This window comes from Anabrus simplex, chromosome 10 (genome assembly GCF_040414725.1).
Source record: "Anabrus simplex isolate iqAnaSimp1 chromosome 10, ASM4041472v1, whole genome shotgun sequence".
NCBI classification, from domain to species: Eukaryota; Metazoa; Arthropoda; class Insecta; order Orthoptera; family Tettigoniidae; genus Anabrus; species Anabrus simplex.
The window spans coordinates 118,391,539-118,412,087 of NC_090274.1; positions in this window are offsets into that span (position 1 = coordinate 118,391,539).

The following is a 20,549-nucleotide window of genomic DNA, read 5'->3' on the forward strand; positions in this document are numbered from 1 at the left end:
CATACAATAACCTAATTAATAAATATCACATAGATCTTAACTTTGTGTATGAATACGACACATATGTAAATATATTTTAAAAATTGTAGTAGCCAAAGTGATTTTTTATATGTATAATATTTACATGATTTGGTTACAACTTATTTTTTCAATGTAGTAACAGACTTCTGTATATGAGATACTGTTTCATCCATTTCATCATCTCCTTTACATAGCATTGTCATATTTTCTTCTTTTTGGTATTTCTGGGATTTGTGTCAAATAATTTGTAAAAGCCGCCTATAATTGGAGTGTGTCTCTGTTGGTGGCACATTTAATAAATAAATAAGTAAATAACATGCTACTAAGTTTTAAAGTTCACTTCTGACTATCATTCTTAGATCAGCACCATGCAGTATTTAAAACCTAGTGCTCTACCACCTGAGCTACTCAGCCTAAGTTAGTCTGCCATGTTTCAGCATCACCTCTGTCCAGTGATCCTTAGATCAGCCCTTTAGGCTGATAACATTGGTTCGCTCACCACCTAAGTTAGTCTACACAGACTTGATAGCTATCTTTCAACACATTTTTTAAATTCTGAAGTGAAAGCTTTAATGTCTAAGTGATGAAACCTGATGGTATGCAATTAGAAGTCTCAAAAGTTCAAATCTTAAGCTCAAAAGATTACAATCACCAAGTGAATGACTCCGTCGTCGCTCAGCTCTGAGATCGACCTCCATTACGTCCATATAAGCAATTCAAATGTTTTAGGCCTTACACCGCATCCCTAGTCCCATATAAACAATGTATACTCACTACCTCGTACAGAACTACATGTTCAACTCCGATTCCCTCAGGTTACCTTCCATTAAGCCCCTATCAGTATTAAACGTTACACCATCTCTCCAGTCCCATTAGCGAAATGTGTAGCCACCATCTTGTTCCAAGTCCAGCACCGAGTCCCAAAGATCACCCTCCAATCTTTCCCCCCTATGAGTAAAGCATACGTATTAAGCCTTACACCATGTCCTTAGTCTCATTAGTACAATGTGTAGCCGAAATTTTGTTCCAAGTCTGCTCCAAGGGAGCTAACGCTTCTGCACATTGCACAAAAGATAATTGGAGGAATGTTCTCAAGGTCGGAGGCTGTTAATTACCTCGATCTCTGTGAAGTAAAGGATGGAGAAGGAGAGTGGTAATGGCTCACCTGTGTTTGGGTACATTTTCGTACTTTTCCCTGGCCCATTTTTGCCCACTTTAAATTTCTCACTGAACGGGGAGGCAACTATTGTCATTAAAGTAGAATGCACTTTGTGCTGATTTGCTGTATTAAGGTATTAACACATGTCCTTGCTGTTGCTACTTATCTTGTTTATGTAGTTTTTGTATACTACATGGATGAGTCTCTTGGTGGTATTCCTCACACATTTATATTTGTCCCACATGAGATTGCTTGTATCCTGTTTTCATTTCCTGTAAAGAATATTCCTTTTGCATATTATTTTGACTATTTCTTTTGTGATCTATGAAGAGTTTTTCTTGGTAATGATGGGTATATCGCTTCTTAGAAGTTATGATTGCAGTCCCCAGCCAGCTTTTTTGTAGTAATAGACTACTCTATTACATTTTTTTACTGGTGTTTTCTTGTATTCTGTGGTAGCTGTAACTGCTCGGTGTTCAGAGGAACAGGGGATTATTGCTGTTTCCAGAACAGAGGTTGGAGGGTTAGAAAGGACAAGAGTTTTCATTATACAGGTTGGTTCAGTAATTAATTATTCAAGGAACATGTAGAATTCGACAACAAAAGCTGCCGCTAATGGACTGATGGGAAGAGACAGGAGGTGAGGGCGATCATGCTGCCAGAACATTGCCAAGATAAAATTACCAGGCTTCAAAATACTTTTGAATCAATGTTGTATATTTTGTACATGGCTTAGAGACAGTAGTAATTCCTCATTGATGTCACCAGTGGAGTTGGGAGCTCAGTACATGGAACCCAAAAGGTAATTGCTTCCAGCGAACATGAATTCCACCGAAACAAATTCTGCCTTGGTTTCCAGCAGCTCAAAGTGGACATGGTTGAATTCAGGTTTTGTGGCAATAAGTGATCCCCCACTAAGGTTTCCTAAATACGTGTATGACTGAGGTACAACATCTATGTCACAGATTGACAAATTCAGCCAGGATTCACTAATGCACACAATTGGTGGGTCTAAAGCAGCAAGAGTGGCCGGAACTGCCTGTCTACACTTCACATATTTCAGGCTGTAAAACACAGTAACTGTCCTGTTATGTGCAGTCCAATATTCTGAGTTGCTAACATCATTATTTACACTGCTTGATGACATGTTAAAAAATGATTCTGAGATTGAGGAGAACCACACTTCTAACACGGCCATGTCTGCACCCCTCAGTTAATCTTCTACAATAGAGATGTATTAATCCTTGCAGCTGTTCTCTCGACTGGTGAGTAAAAAAATATACATGTCACAAACAGCTGATTCACATGACGTTTAGAATTCCACATGCAACACAGGCACTTGAATGAGACTTCGGAGTTTGGTCCTGGGTTCAATTCCCAACATCTCCACTAAGAGCAACTGAACACATCACAAGGTGGGGAAATGATACAGGCGGTTTGGCATCTTTGCTCCCTCCGGCAACCCTCCGACCCCAAAGACATCCGATACCCATTCCTAAGGTGGACTGTAGACCTTCACGTCTACACCATGCCCAAGAATTAATCTCACATTTAGATACTACTAATAGGCGCTTATTAATTTCTAAATCTGTATACAGTTCTGAACCAAACCCTAACTCCCTTCCCCAGAATAAGTATATAAATATAACAGCAACGTAAAACACACATAGGGAAAAAGTGAGGCATGGACCACGACTAGAAAAAGCCAAGAGAACACAGTCTTGAGCTGGAAAAGATCCTCATTGTTCACGAACAAGGATATGAATCAAATACTACTATCAGCGAAATGCAGAATAAATTAAATGAGGATTTACTGATTAGATAAAATTAAGAAAAAACATTAAACAAGAAAAAAGAAAGCCAGTAATTAAGAAAAAATACCAAATGGATATTTATATAAACATACATTCCCGAATGGATGTCATCGCATCGACGCGTGAGCGCAGCATTACTATTATTTCAAATCACAAACAGATACAATTACAAGCTCACCATCTCAGAAATACCTTCATTACATCATGTGCCAATTTTAGTATCATTAGCATGGCCCAATTTAGGTCGTCCTTCTTACGAGATACGTCTCATTCATTACATGACTCTTCTCACTCCGTTATTCACTCAACAACAGCCATAGCTAGTCAAACACCCACACGTCACAGAGAATAAAAAGAAGCGGTAAATATCAATAGCAGAAATCGGGATGGGACAGAGAGGAACATCTCTGTGCCAACCGAACAATAATTAAAATCAAAGAGTATCACAGGCTTTTGCATAGTCAAAATATATGAAAGAAAACATGGCGCCCTCCCAGGCTAGCAAACGCCCAAGAGAGAGACATGGCAAGAATAAACCAAACTGTACCGAGAATCAAACATAAGGTACAGACACCAGATTAAAAATGCAAATGAGGCTGATCGACATACCATCTTTCCTCTCCCCTTGCTCAGCAACACACACCCAAGCATTCACACATATGTAGCTATCGGAAGGAATACGAACGGCTGTTCCAGTTACTAATGTCAAAATAAATTTATAGTGTGACGCACATGGCCACACACAACAGGTGTCGCATATACCATGCAGCAGCGTGCACCACGCAAACAGTTTTACAACGAGATTGAAAGTCACCCGTGTTCAAGTCCATCACCTTACGCGCTTCGTACAACAAGAATATAACTCTAAGTCGAGATGGAGGGCATAAACACATCTGATGATGAAGTACCATAGAATGCAGTGCACACAAATAGAGTCGATCTGAGACCCAGTTACCAAAATTTCATGATCACAATAACAACCACACACGCACGCCAGTTCCATGCAGCAGAGCAGAAAAGGTGCATGTCAATCTGCTATGAATGGAATGTGATGAACAATCATAATACCAAAAACGAAAACAAAGATCAACACACCTGTAATATCAATGGTCAGAACAAAAGGAAACATGGATGAATGGGCAAAGTTTGAATATATTAAAAACCCGTTTAAAACATAGAAAGGCTACTCCAATCTCCACGGCCTCCATCGTTATTACCTCTAACATAAACAAGGCAAAGAGTCGCTTCAAGGAGTTAATACAACTCCTCTCGAAAAGTGAACGATCTTCTGGGTCTACAACTGAGGATGCTGCCCTATCTGGCACATTATCAGAAATACATAAGTCATTGGAATAGATGCCGTAAGAAGCCATTTGCATATGAGAAATGTCACATTCATGAACATGCCATAAAAGCATGGGTCAGTTCTCTGTTTGTTAAGGAGTACCTTGATACTACTTTTGCAGATGTTATTAAACTTTATACCATTAAAAACACGACATAAACTTGGAGAACTCATATCACCATGGAGATGCTTGCCTCCATCTTCAATTATTTTCTGGTTATTTTGTTGTGATGAGCTGCAGATTTACATATTCAAGAATAGCATTCCTGCAAAACTAAACTTTTGAATCCTTCACTTTCATCCTACACAGCCAGACAAGAGGCAGGGTTGCCAACATTCCTATGCCCAAATATACTTTCCACTTGCCTGAACACTGAGGATGCCGATGCCAACCTCTTGCTCTGAATCAACCCCACTTTTGCTTTTGTTTACTCAATTAATTTAACTGTACCAGGATTAATTTCTCAAATAGGTTGCTTACCTGTTACTCATGACCATATTTCAGTTTTATTGATTTAATAGTTCTTGGAATATTGTGATGAGTGTGTGAGTGGTGTTCTGCACTCTGCCCGTGATTGTGCAGAAATCAGCTACTACTTACACTGTCAGATGTAAGAACAAAGATTGGGAAAAAGCAACAGGAGGCCAAGTGAAATGTTGGAGAGCGATAAAGACTTGACATTTAGACACTTAAATATCTCCAAACTGCATGGAGCAGTGTTTATAATGAGGTGATAGAGGTGAAGAAGAATAAACAGAATATAGATGATGGAATATAACACACCAGCCACTGTGGATCATTGCTGGATTTTCAGCCACTGGATCCCAAGATCAAATTTTCAGAGGTCAGAATATATTCTGAGCATGGAAAGCAAATTGAGTACGAGAAAACATGGTCATCCAACTGGAAATAAGCAGGCCTTGAAATATGAGAAAGATTCCAGGCAGGTTTTTGAAGTTATTCTTCCATCTGAAACAACATTTAAAAATATGTACCTGATAACTACAAGATAAAAATCTACTATGCCATCATACGAGCCATTATCTCTAACGGCTTTGAAACTTAACAAGCCACTGAAGGTGACAGTAAATATATCGTTATAACAGAAAAAGTATTTGCAAAGTGTCACTAATGAAAAAAATAGGGATTTCTAAAGAAGAATCATAAAGACAAACAGAGGTATGAAAGGAGACAGAATCATGTGCCTAAAACACAGCAAGGTTGATTCTCATGACTGGTCATGAAGCAAGAATGGCCAACAGCAAAGTCATGGTCAACCAGACACCCCAAGAACACCTATTACAATATGGAGAAAAGAACTGGGATGGTAATATTAATAATCATTGTACTGGCTCAGATACTGAGTGGTGCCAACTAGGCGGCCTGCTGATCACTAGATACTACAGGCTGACTTATTTTAATTTTGTGGAATTTTCTCATGAGCCATGATCAAACCAACAAGTTCGGACCATGAGCGAAGTACAGGAGACAGAATTCGAGAATGATCTGAATGGAGCTGTGCTCGCCTTGAACAAAGATACTGGGATATCAAGGACTTCACTCCACCTCCTGTCTGCAGAGGGAGCTACTCAAAATATAAATAGCAAATTCCATAATGTCGAGGATTAGGTGTGTAAAATCTAATTAAGCTGAAGAGTACTTACTTGTCTTCTTCTTTGAAACAAGCGACCAACTGACCTACTGTGTGTTCATCTACACTTATTTCATTCTTAATATTGCTGGAAGGCTGTAAGGAAGAAATATGCAAAACAAAGTAAGAAATATAGAGTAAACAGATAACAAGAGTAAAAGTTTATAAATAGATATCACATAGCTGACAAAAGAAACTGCACGTTTGCACAATAAAAATTTCAATCTATTCTCCAAATGTAAAAAGGAAACAAGCAAACAAGTGTCAAGTCAAAATTATGTGAAGAACAGGAACAAGAAAAGGAACTCATAATAAAATGAAGAGGAGAGCACTGGAAGAGGGAGCAAAAGAACAAGAATACTTGAAGGACAACAATAATGATGATGCTCACAAAAAGGAGTGAAACCTGTACCATATAAACATCATAATAAATATGTAAGTTTATACTATATTTTTATTGTATTGAAAAGGTGGCAATTGGCAAAACTGAAGGAATTGTGAGCTTGCATCCGGGAGATCGTGGATCCCACTGTCAGCAGCCCTGAAAATGCTTTCCCGTGGTTTCCCATTTTCTCACCAGGCAAATGCTGGGTCTGTACCTTAATTAAGACCGTGGCCGCTTCCTTCCAACTCCCAGGCCTTTCCTCTCTCATCGTCGCGATAAGACCTATCTGTGTCGGTGCGACGTAAAGCTCCTAGCAAAAAAAGTGACAACACAGCTGATGAGACGCCATGCAAAGGAATCTAATAATGTCGCTGAGAGCACACTTTAGTTGTATACATACCTTACCTCAGAGCATAACTTCACACATCACACGCATGCAAACTGGCATAATGAACACAGCCTCGGGTTAGCTGGAATCTAAGTCAGTGTTGTCATGATGTTTTGAATCGTACAGCAAGAGCGTGTCCTCAAGGTCTTCAAGAAGCTTGCAGCGAAACTGCACAGCCTTACATGACAGTGGCACGGTGGGTAAAATCCTTAAACGAGGGACGCCAATAAGGGGCAGACGTGTGTCAGCCAGGTCATCCTAGTGTCAGTGAAGAAGTTAATGGATCATGTCAATGGACACTGGTCGGTGTCATATATGCGAGCTGGCCCGAGACACCAGGTTCGTGAATACGACTGTGCTTCATATCAGAAAGAATACACACATGAGAAAAATTTCATCAAAATGGGTTCAGCGTGATACAACGGAAATGCAGAAATGATTATGATACGATGCTGCTCGTAACCATTTGGAGTACTGTAAGTACAAGGAAGAGGTGTTCTTATGCAATATAGTTATGCCGGATGAGACATGGGCTAAATTGTATGAGCCACAGCTGAAATGCTGATCGAAATAATGGCATCATTACGGGAAACCACAAAGACTGTGAGTTCATGAGAACCCCAGCCATGTGAAATTTATTGTTATACTCATGTATGACTGTTATGGTTTTATCCTAATGCACTATGCTCCTCCACAGCATACCGTCAAGGCGTATTACCCATCATTTTCCACGCCAACGCATGGCAAATGTGGCTGATTGGTTTGGTCCTTGGAGTAGGGAATTGCTGTACCTTATACTGTAATCCACAGATTAAAGCTGCTGTGACTTTGACTTGATTCACAAGATGAAGGAACCACTTCGGGGCCCTTGCTCCAGAACTGTCCCTTTCGCTACCAGTGTTGCTCCTAAGCAACGTGTATTTCAAGGACACCTCACCAGTTTTTATTTAGACTGGTCCCTTCAACCCCATTGTTGCCATGAAGCTACAGGTGTGCATTTTCATAAAATGACTACAGATGCCACTTACAACACTGATCTAGGTGGCAGTGTGTGTGTTTAGTATGTGAAGTGAATCAGCTGGCTGTGATCTAGTACCGCCAGTGTTACAAAATCACGTTTCAGAATAATTAATGGTGAGTTAACTTTTTATATTAGTGTATTTGTCAATTTAATGTACTGTTATAAGATTATGTACCATGATAAACTGGAATATGTATGATAGCTAGTGAATATATCTGATTAGAAAATGGTGTTGCTCTCAAGCTACATTGGGGTTAAGTATAAACAAATCATTCTAACCTAACTTTTACCAACCGGATTGTAATTCCATTTTTTAGTTGTTTTATGCCAATAGCCAAGATGAAACCAACACAAATAAGGAATGAAAAGGACCTTATTGATATTCTTGAACAGTTATCAGATGGACTTCTGAATTCTGAAATAGATTGTCAGATTTTGAGGACTCAGAAGATGAAACACCCGTATTTCGTCAAGCATAGTTGTGGCTCTCACAAATGAGCTTCCTGAACACAAAAACTGGTTTTCTTCTCTTCAACTTGCCATTGCACTGAAAGAAAGGGGATTATTCTGTGTGGCCACAATACGGAATGACAGGATGGGTAAGTGTGCCCTGAAGTCTGAAGCTGAATTAAAACGCTCTGGAAGGGGCAGCTATGACTGGCGTGTGGAAAAGGACAGCAATGTGGCAATTATAAGATGGTATGACAGAAAAGCAGTGAATTTTATATCAGCTTATGCTGCAATTGATCCAGTAGGGAAATGTAAGAGGTGGAATGCATCACAAAAAGTAACCATGGAAGTAGATTGCGTCAGTGTTACAAAGGAGCATAACTTCTTCATGGGAGGGGTAGATTTGGCTGGTATGCTTCAGGAATTGTACAGAATTGATTTGAAATCAGTGAAGAGGTACAGTAGAATTATATACTGATGCATTAGTGTTGCCGTTATGAATAGATGGTTGTTGTATCGTAGACATCAGACTCAACGACGTAGAAAATGTTAATATTCGATGGCAAAATTCCAGGCAAATATTGCAAGCACGCTTACGAGCGGGGAAAGGTACAAAACGTCGCTTCAGTGAAGCACTCAAAGATACCGCTAAAAGGCGAAAATTTGCAGTACGCCCAAATGATGACATTCGGTACGACGGGTCTGAACACTGTCTGGAATACTCTGGTAAAGCTAGATGCAAATTTTCCCCAGGTGGACTCACTCACTTGAGGATCCAACCAGCCTCTGGGCTGATGACTTAACAGGCAGCAAGAAAATTGCTTCCCTCTGTTCCATACCAAGTAGGCCTTAATTGTGTACTGTATTTGTTACTGGAATTATAGTGCTTGTAAAGGAAAGTTGTTAAAGTAATGTGACGTTTCTCCCATCATCCAGTGTTCTAAAACATGTTATTATGATATTTTAATGTTTCTTGTAGTGTGTAATGTCTTAATTATGATACTGTAATGTTTCTAGTACTGTGTAATGTCTTAATAAAGTAAGAGTAGAAAATTTAAATTTTCAGTTTATTTTTCTTCAAATTACCACCGAGCCCCAATGTAGCTCTGAAGCAACATGTTCAAAAATCCAAGTCTAGGAGGGAAATTTTTTGAAAATGGCAAAAATGCATTTGAATGTGACCAATTAGTATAGAACAGCACAAATATAAAATTTATGAAAATTATATTTACTCTTGGGGTTCAAAGGGTTGAGACTGGTCAGGCAGTAAACTGCTCCATTCGAACTATCAAAATAACAGGTGCTGCAATAGATATCCTATGATGTCCACATCGTTGGTAACGAGATGTACACAATGCTGGTGACTACTCTGAAGGAGAGTACATCATGGTGTAACATTCATATCTTCTGTATGAGTTGTAATTGAATACTTGCTACTATTAAAGTTCCAACCCAATAAGTTTCTATTTACAACTTGCTTCATGGTGCTCTGGCACAGATAGGTCTTATGGCAATGATAGGATAGGAAAATAGGAAAGGGCTAGGAGTGGGAAGGAAGCAACCTTGGCATTAACTCATCGGTGCCGACTTACGGAACCATTCCTTACGCCGCCAATTTGGACCGATCACCTACATACAGAACTGTTCCGTACCAACCTATAAACATTAGTATTTTAGTTACTAGCAAGTGAAAAGTCTTGTGCCGCATGTAGATTACTCCTTGAAGTTCAGTGAAAATTATACACTGGTGTCCAAAAGTTAAACATAATCACTAAACGAGGCCATACCTCCTTATAGGAATGAATGACGGATTGCTGAACAAATGGAAACCCACGCCATAAGTCACACAACTTGTCCAAAAAAACAGTTTCAGAAAGGTTCTGATAGCTAAGGTACACCTTTGACAACAACTAACAAAACTTGGCAGTGTCTTCCAAAACAAAATATGCTGTTAATAGGGTGTATGGTTACCCCTAATGGCCACACATGCTTCTCAGCGACGTGGCATGCTCTCTATCAGATGGTCCAAGAGCTCTTGTAGAAGTCGACTCCATTCCTCTGAAAGGGCAATACAAAGGTCTTGGAGGGTCCTTGGTAGAGACTGACGGGATGCAGTTTGCCTCCCCAGTGCATCCCAGGCATGTTCTATAGGATTCAGATCCGCAGACCTCACTGGCCAGTTCATGCAATGAATGACTTCCCCAGCCAGAAATTCATCCATCAGAGCAGTGCGGTGCGGTCGGCCATTATCGTACATTAAGCGGAAGTATGGACCAATCGCACCTCTGAAGAGTCGAACATGTGGTCTCAGTACCTCATCCCTGTCTCTCCGAGTGTTAACAGTGTTCCTCGGACCACCCATGAAGATGTGCAGGTCCGTACGGCCATTCAACACGATGCCGCCCCACACCATGATGCAACAACCACCATACTGGTCCTGTTCCACGATGTTCCAGTGGTTGTATCGGCTACCCGGTTCCCTCCAGATTAATGTGCGATGGGAATCGTTCTGCAAACTGAAGCAGGAGTCATCTGTGAAGAGCACATGGCTCCATTCATTCATGGTCCAGTTGCGATGTAGACGAGACCACAGTAAACGGGTCTGCCTCTGAGCTGGAGTGAGCGGGACGCACACAGCTGGACGTCGGGCAAACAGCCCTGCTGTTCTGAGCTTCCGGTACTCAGTTTGCCAGGAAATGGCAAGACCTGAGACAGCTGAAAGCTTCGCCGACAATTGTCTTACAAATGCATTCCCATTTTGTCAGGTATCAGTCCTGCTGCAGGGTGGTTACCCTTGGTGGACCTGGTACTGGCCTATGACTAACATCTCCTGCGTCTCGAAATCGTCTCCAGTGTCTGGAAATGAAACCTTATGGCACATTCAACGATACGGCAACTTCGGTCTGTGTCTGGCCTGCTCCCAGGCGGCCGAGTATTCTACCCTGCAAAACGGGATCCAAATGACGTTGTTGTGCCATTATGTTGTCACGATCAGCAGGAGGCTACACTCCGCACACTATTACAGGGTAAGCACAACTGAGGGGATACGGGGCACAGGCACTGGCACTGGCTGTGTTTACCTTGCAGTTACGCCACTAGTCAAAGGAGGGAACACTCCTTTCCTATACAGAGCGAACACGTAATGTTGGTAGGAGCATATCACAGGGATACGTTTTTAAAGTTCAACCTCTTCAATATAAATTATGAGTTGTATAAGATATTATTTACAAAATTTATTTAATAATGGTACCGGATTTGACATAGAAATGTCATCATCAGCCATAAAATACATTAATCACACAATTGAGAAAGGACATAATTAAAATTGAGGTTAGTATAGATAAATATGCAAATAGTATTTTGAAAATACAAGATTAAAAAGGTTTTACATGTTACCGAGGTATAAAAGCCTTTTGAAATGATTATTTACCTGGTGTGCTGAATATAATAGTAAAAAAACTTATAGCAATCACTTGATACACTGTCTCTGTTGATCTGTATATGTGCTAATACTCAAATTATCACATGTCATATTTACGGTTGCTTCTGAATCTTTGGCGATAATTTGTCCATCCATTAAGACAATTGTGATTCAAATGCTGTCAACGTGAAAACGTAATTTTAGTTGATAATACCTTGTTCATGTAATGAAGTTGTAGAAATATGCCTTAGTATATCTCATCACACTCGTCTCAAAAGGCTTGTTGTGTTCATAAAAATTATACACTGATACATTAGTAAAATTATGAAGTAAGAAATGGTTAATGGTAATTGGTTGTCCTTCCATCTTCTCTTCTGATGTAACACAGGTGAACTAAAATTTCCCAGTTTAATCGGAAGGATTTGAATCCGCCTGAAGCGAAATTGAAACAAAGGAATTATAAGTATTAAAATATAATGGGCCTGGACAATCTAAAGTGTGTGTAATATACTGTATATGTGGCTCATCTTGGACACCGTGTTAATAAACTACAGTTTGTGAGAAGGTACGGACTAATACTGACGGGTGGAGTGTATTGAGGTAGGTTATATCTGGTGCGGAGAGAGGGAGTGGTAGGAGTGGTTTGGGGAGGAGAGGATAGGAGGAGGGATTTACGGCGGGTCCTGTGAACAGAGTGGTAGGGGTTTGTAATGTGATAGGGTATTGTGTATCGCACTAAATATTGACCGTCTATTTGGAAGATCGATACATCTGAAAATTTAAGTTAAAAAATTGAAAAAGTCAGTTATTTTTCTGAGATTTCATTCAGGATCGATACGGAGTTAAAGAAATGAAGCATTGCTCTGTGACGTCGAGGACAGGGCCTTTGTTTACATTCATAAGAACCTCTAAATCCTGTTTTATGTTACTGAACTTATGCTTGAAATCTTGAAAGTGCTTTCTGCCTGCCAAGTATCTATTAAGTTTTATGGTATTTACATGCCCCGTGTATCTGATTCTGAAGCTCCTCCCAGTCTGTCTGATACACAAGAACTCACAGTTTTGAAATTGGAATCTCTAGACACCTTATTTTTGATAAATATCTGTTTTATTAATTGAGCTGGTATTATAAATGATGTCCATATTTATATTATCAGTTCGTTATACGATTTCTTCAAAATATTTGTAATGCTGTAAATATCTTCATTGAAAGTAAAGGTTGAACAATGATCAGGTTTAGTTGTCTCTAAAGTTAAAGTTGAATTTAAGCGATATCTGCATTTATTGATAATGCACTCTGTTAATGCAATATCATACCCATTATATTTAGCTACGGAGCGAACTGTATTTAATTCTTTATTTAAATTTTCTTTATTTAGCAGTATACTGAATGCCCGGTCTACCATACTGCTGTAGGTAGCACATCTGTGTGCTTTGGGATGGAAAGAATCTTTCTAGATGGTGGTAGCTGTCTGTGTCGGTTTCCTGTAAATATTGTATTCTATAGAAGAAGAAGAAAGTCTGTTTAACGTGAGATCTTGATAATTTGTGCTTCCAATTGACTCAGATTCCAGAGTGAACTTTATCTGTGGATCAATATTGTTTAAATTGTTAAGGGTGGAACGTGTCTTTGTGTTTGTCTTCACTTTACAACTGAATTTCAAAGAAAGTAAAGGATTTCTTACAGTTCCAAGGTATGTACATTTTTGTTAAGATATGTAACTACACACATAATTACATATGAAATAGTATTATATTACTTATGAATGCTTAAGTATTGCAATATAAATATGGAGAAATACTTAACCTGAAAATTGAACACAATGATATTACGTATTCTCACAATAATATTTGGAGAGATAGTAACATAATTAATGGTGTAATAGTGAAGTTGGTCCTTTACCAATAGATCTACATACAAATTACCTTTCTCAATTATTAGCCAAAAGAAAATACAATGAATTTAGTCAAGTTATGTCATGGTACTTTTGCTTTGGTAGGTCATGAAGGGGCTGTCCAAAGATGAAGTAAAAGAACTTTTGATCTCAATCTCCGAAAACCAATCCTATGAGTCGCATGATGGAGATGATGATGCTGAAGATGGTATTCCATCTAAGAAAGAGTTATAATTTTCTGTCGAATAAGTCTGTAAAAAATACCATTAAGTTAATTAAAAACTAGATATCTTTGAAACACAGCCTTTCCACTCTTTGCATTCATTTGACATATCAAATATATATCCGAGTGTCAATACTAAGAAACTTTCTTATTATCCAAAAAAAAAATTTTCCTAGATAATTTGACTACTTCCCCTAGTCTGTCATTTTAGAATTTTATTCCTCGGGCCCCTGTGTTATCTGGATGATTAGATGTTCTGCTTTTGCTGTCAGTCTGGGTTCAAGTCTCGTTCATTTCTTGTAAATTTTTCTGGAAAAAGTGATGGTCAGATTCAGATTCAGTTTCAATCCAGTTCGGCCCCATAATCATTTCCATCATTCATTCATTCAATCATTCACTTACTTCCTCAATCATAAAAGAGCAGGTATATTACAGGCCTCTCCAGATGGCCCAGTTCAATAATTCGGAGCTAGATGGGGCATTCATTCCTGACCTGGCCTTCGACTGAAAACAGGCTTAGATATATATTGTTAATGTATTCGTTTATTAGTTACCATAGTGCAAACTTTCAATCCTTGTCTGCAGAATTGGAGGATTCTAATAATTCATCAGATGATTCTGCAGTGGATCCAAACTTCATACCAGCTGCTAGTGACACAGCTAAGCCAGCAGGAATTGTCATACCAGAATCGTCATCCGAATCAGAGGAAGATGAACAACTTACCCCAGCAGATCAATATCATTGGATCAAATTGGGTAAAATGCCTGATGAGTTCAAGTTTAGTGCAGTGTAATGTAAATCTGTCAAATATCAATGCATAAAAGAAAATTCTGCTTGAATGTATTATTTGATATTTTTCAATAAAATTATATAATAATGAGTATGATTGATTTTTGAGTGCTTTTTTGAATAAAATTATATAATGAGTAATGATTGACTTTGTAAGTGTTTTGATCATATATGTGATTAAGGACTCGTAATGTACTGTAATATTTTCAGGATAATGAGGTGGTACATTATTGTCCCATGCCAACTTTAGTTTTTACATGACAGTGGTAGAATAATGTACCACCGATTTTGACTGATCAAATGATCATAAATAATTATAAAATCAAAGTATATCGACAGTATTCATTGTACTAAGTCATGAAAACACAAAAAAATAACTGTAAATTGCGAGAGCACCTTATGCTCTATGAAGGGTTAGCTTATTTTGGATAATAGGAAAGTTTCTTAGTATTGACACTCGGATACATATTTGATATGTCAAACGAATGCAAAGAGTGGAAAGGCTGTGTTTCAAAGATATCTAGTTTTTAATTAACTTAATGGTATTTTTTACAGACTTATTCGACAGAAAATTATAACTCTTTCTTAGAAATTTCTATATATATTGTGTTAATTTATACAATGGGCTTGGCCTATAACTGATGATCAGGCGTATGAGGATGCCGGCCTGATGGATCTTAGGTAAAGCTTCCGCTACTGGCTGTCCGGGGTTCATAGTCATTAGTTTTGTCTTCTCTTGTTCTGTAAATAAAAATGACGAATATTTTACGGTTGATTTTAGGAGACGTATCTGTTGGGTTAGATCTTTTTTAGTCACCAAAAAAGAGCTCATCTTGAAAAATTCTTTGGTTTTTTCAGTGTGATCTGTTTTTTGCATTATTACTGTCATGTTCCCTTTATCTGCCCTAGTTCAGAGGTTCATATCCCTAATTTTCATTTTGAGGTTTATTACCTGTTCCCCTTCTACAAAATGTTGTTGGTTTCTATTGTTACTAGTGGGTAATGTTCTTCTTTTTGATACATGGATTTTGTTCTGTTTTCTCCTAATATCACATCTTACCTCATCTTGTATGTCAGGGGGAATTTTATTAAAAGGTACTTTCGACTCAACAATCATTATGGCAGTGGCATTGACTATATTCGTGTTCGGCCAATTGTGTTTCCGACCTTTTCCTAGTATCTTGTTTTCCTGCTCTGTTAGTACTGTTTTTGACAGATTTATAACAGGATGGTGAAATTTCTCAATCAAGTTGTTTAAATGGTTATGATTTTCTGTTTCCCTTTTTGTGCCCGTTTTTTATCGCATTAACCTTAAGTGTGTTGAGATACGTGTCTAATACGAGCTGTTTCTGAGCTAATATTTTCTGCTCTCTTCTTGAAATTTCTCCTTTCCTCTCAGGAAGAGAGCAGAAAATATTTTAAGTTCAACATAGTGACTAACTTAATAGGTGTTATTCATTTATTTACAAATCAAAAGTTATTCTTTTTCAACTGTTTTATTAAATACAATGCAAATGTAAATCTGGACACAAAGAAACATTTTATTATTTTTTAAATGTAAATAAGGACTGAAGTTCCAATAGCAGAGCAGATTTAAATTTTCAGAATATAGTGACTAATTTAATAGATTTTTCATTTATGATTTGAAAATTTATATTTTAACGTCTGTAATAAATGACATAGTAAGTAAGTAAAGTTGAAACATAAAGAAATATTTCAACAATTTCATGATTTATATATAATTGTCCTGCTGATAAGTATATTTGTACCAATGTACAAATTCCAAAGATTATTGATGTTTTGGCACTGCTAAAGAAGAAAGTAGTTAGCTCTCAAAACATATACATTAATTAAGTATCATTTCCCTAGTACACCTCTTCAGTGATGCCTAGGCCATTTATGACAGCTGATGGCAGAGCTGTTGAGGATCCAACCAGTCTTCCGGCTGAGGACTAAACATACACACAATAAAATGTGTAAAGTACTGACAAGGTGGGAAAGTGTTCTAAAGAAATTTGATTATAAGTCAATACAGGGAGGATTAATCAACATGGTGAAAATAATCAATGCTAATAATATTCTTGCCATAAAATGGAAAGACAGAAAGGATGTGCATTTACTTTCAACTGTTGATAAAAACTTGAACTTTGAGGTGAAAATTCAAAAAAACGAGGTGGAAGGGAAGTAGTAAAAAAACCCAAGGGTACTGGAAGACACAACTGGAAAATGAATGCAGTATATCATCAAGACCAAGTCCTTGCATGTCTCCCAGTAATGCAATGGACTATCAAGTTTTATAAAAAGATAATGTTGCATCTATTGCATATGGCTATCTTCAATTCATACATTGCGTTCATGAAGGTTACTGGCAGGTGGCTGCATTATACAGAATTTCTCACAGTATTTGCTGAGCGATTGTTGCAGAGTGTTGCTCTCCTGCCTACGACAAAAAAAAAAGGAAGAACGCCGGGTCAACACAGCCACCTGCAGCTTCAGGCAAATGTATGGGGACATTTTCCAGTGCCTATTCCTCCAACAGAAAGGAAGAAACATCCTTCTAGGCCCTGCAAAGTTTGCAACGGTCATAAAATAAGGTCTGAAGTGAGGTGGCTATGTGAAAAATATGGTATTCCACTCCATCTGGAGAGCTGCTTCAAAAAATAACACACGATGATCCACTAGTGAAGACTGAGAAAAAAAGTTAATGAAGAGTTACGCATTGACCTGTGAGGTATATAGCTTTGAAAAAACGGCCACTTTTTGAGCAATCCTCAATATACAAAATTAAAACATATTTTTTGAAAATAAACAGTTCCCTGTCCCTGCAGGTTAGAATACTAGTCAGGTTCATATGGGATAATTATAGTATAGTTTAAAAGTATGAAACCTCAGAAAAACCATCTTTAGAAGAATGGCTGAAAGAGAAGTGCAAGGATGTTGAAGGCTTTATGGTCCTAGGAAAGGTAGAAACTGCATGCAGGAAAATCAAGGACGCCTTTGGCGAAAGGAAAACTAGGTATGAAAGAGTAGTGATGGGTGATACAACAGTCCCAATGGATTCAATATTGAGGAATATAGTCAACAGCTTGCTGATAATCCTATGAAACTGCAGTCCAACAATAGGGCTCATTTCGTATGTGCATCATTCCCACTGTATCCAAGCAAATCCCCCCAACAAAAGCTCAGATGAAAAAACTTATAGCAAAAAAAGACAAAGCAGAAATATGGTAGGAACATATCCAACACCACCATCAAGGTCAAGAAGTAGATGATAGGGTTCTGAAAAAATAAGAGGCTGTTGATGATGATGAAATGGGAGTCCCAATTATGAGGTCAGATTTCAAGAAGTTATAAAAGACATAAGTATAAACAAGGGACCAGAAATTGATGACATACCCTCAGAATTACTGACTGCCATAAGAGAAACCAGCATGGTGAAGTTATTCCGTGTAGTGTGCAAGATACATGGGAATGGAGAATTGCCATTTAATATTTGGCTAAATGATGTTATATCTATTCCAATGAAGGTCGGTGCTGACAAGTGTAAAAATTTTGTTGCTATTTGCTTTATGTCGCACCGACACAGATATGTCTTATGGTGACGATGGGATAGGAAATACCTAGGAATTTGAAGGAAGCGGCCGTGGCCTTAATTAAGGTACAGCCCCGGCATTTGCCTGGTGTGAAAATGGGAACCCACGGAAAACCATCTTCAGGGTAGCCGACAGTGGGGCTCAAACCCTCTATCTCCCAATTACTGGATACTGGCCGCACGTAAGCGACTGCAGCTATCGAGACAAGTGTGGAAACTATCGCACCATTAGTTTAGTATGAAAAGAAAATTTGACAATGCGTTGGAGGACATCAGTTTGCCCACAAAACAAATGTATGAACACATGATGCAATCCTCGCTTTACATCTGATTGTAGAGGATTGAATTAAGAAGCACACATACATAGTGTCCATAGAACATAAAAAGCATTCATTATCAGATACCGAGAAAGGAAAATAATTCACAATGTGAAAAATGATCAGTCTGCTGTGATAAGAATACAAGACTTTGAGAAAGCAGCAGTATTCCATAAGAGAGTGGGGCAGTACTGGAGGTTCCTCCTCCTTTACCACGTTCATATAGAAGAAAGAGGAAATAAAGAAAATCAAAGAGGAATTTGGAAAGGGTATCGCAATCAAAGGGGAGGAAATCAAATCTCTGAAGTTTGCTTCTGATATTCTTATCTCAGTCTGCAGAAGACCTGGAGAAATTGTTGAATGATACAGAGCCTTGGGGAAGGAGTAGAAGGCCAAAATAAATAAAACTAAAACAAAAGTAATGGAGTGCAGTAGAACGAAGTCAGCTGACGTAGGAAAAATTAGATTAGAAAATAAAATTCTAAAGGTAGCAGATGAATATTGTTACTTGGGTAATAAATAAACTAACAACAGCAGAAGAAATGAGGACATAAAATGCAGACTGTAGGCTAGCACAAGCAAGTGAGGCCTTTCTTTAGAAAATAAATTTACACTTTTCAAACAGTGATAAACGGATTACTTAGATGTTTTTTAACAAATTTGTCCGCAGCATGGTGTTGTATGGACGATAAACATGGATGATAACTAGCTCAGGAAAGAAAGAGGGTACAAGCTCCTGAAACATAGTGTTAAAGATGAATGCTGAAGGTGAAATGTGTAGATCAAATCACGAATGAAGAGATATGGAATTAAATTGGTGAGAAAACAATTTGGCTAACTTTGACAAGAGATAGAATGATAGGACATATCTTAAGACACCCAGGACTTGTTCAGTTGGTTTTTGAGTGAAGCGTAGTCAGTAAGAACAGTAGGGGTAGACCAAGATATGAATATGACAAGCAGATGTAAGATGTAGTAGTTATCTAGAGATGAAAATGACACCACATGGGCGCACATGAAGGGCTGCATCAAACCAGTCTTTGGACTGATGACTCTCGAACAATAACAAGTGAGAAATTGTATACTGGTTAACGTTAACTGCAATTTGTTTTTCCAAGGGGACACGCTGAGAATCCACTTATATTCATCAATCAAGATGAAAAAATCAGGCCAGTGCACTGATAAAATAGACTGTATTACAGCTTTCTCCATATCACCCAGAATTGAATCCCATTAAGCTGATATGGGCAAGTGTCAAGAATGGCATTTCTAACAAAATGTGTTGTTCAGAATGGAAGCATTTCTATAACTTATGGTGAACAAATTGCTTCTATTACAAATGAGGACAGGAATTCAAATTTGTGAGCACATAAGTAAATATGAAGGTAAGTAATTTCAAGTGAAGTTTTATTGGACCATGGAAAACATAAGCGTGGGAAGTGAAATGGACAGAAATAGTGACAGTGATGGAAGCAATACTGAAACCACAAGAGAAAGTGGAATAGAACGCCAGATACTGCCAGCGGAAGTGAAATAGGCATGGATAGAGAATATGATGAAATAGTAGGAGGGACATTCTTTAAAACATTTAGTATGCCTAGATATAGTGACAGTGAATGAACCATAGTCTTCTATCAAGTGATTAACATACTGAGTTATGTGTAATCTGCAGTTATGTATGTAATTATTGGAAGGATTTGTGAAACGATTCTTAAAAGGAATACTATAATTTACGATGAGATTGTACGTTTCATAAGGTATGCATTATACAATATCCTGACTTATACTCTCCTATGTATGCTCGAACCCAGTCCTTGCCACCTTCCACTACAGCGCACTTCCTGTCCTGCACTTAAATGAGTGTTCTCCACAATTTATAAAAGCTGTACCCAAAGACTGTGACTTTGTCCTCAACACAACAAAAACAATGTAAAAAAGAAACCTACACCGTCCAAAATCTTTCTGATGTACAAAGGTAATAAATATGGTATATCTAGGGAGTAATACAGGAACATTGTACTGAAATCAAATGCTGGATAGAGAAAGCATAGTCCATCCTCATTAACATGTGGCAAC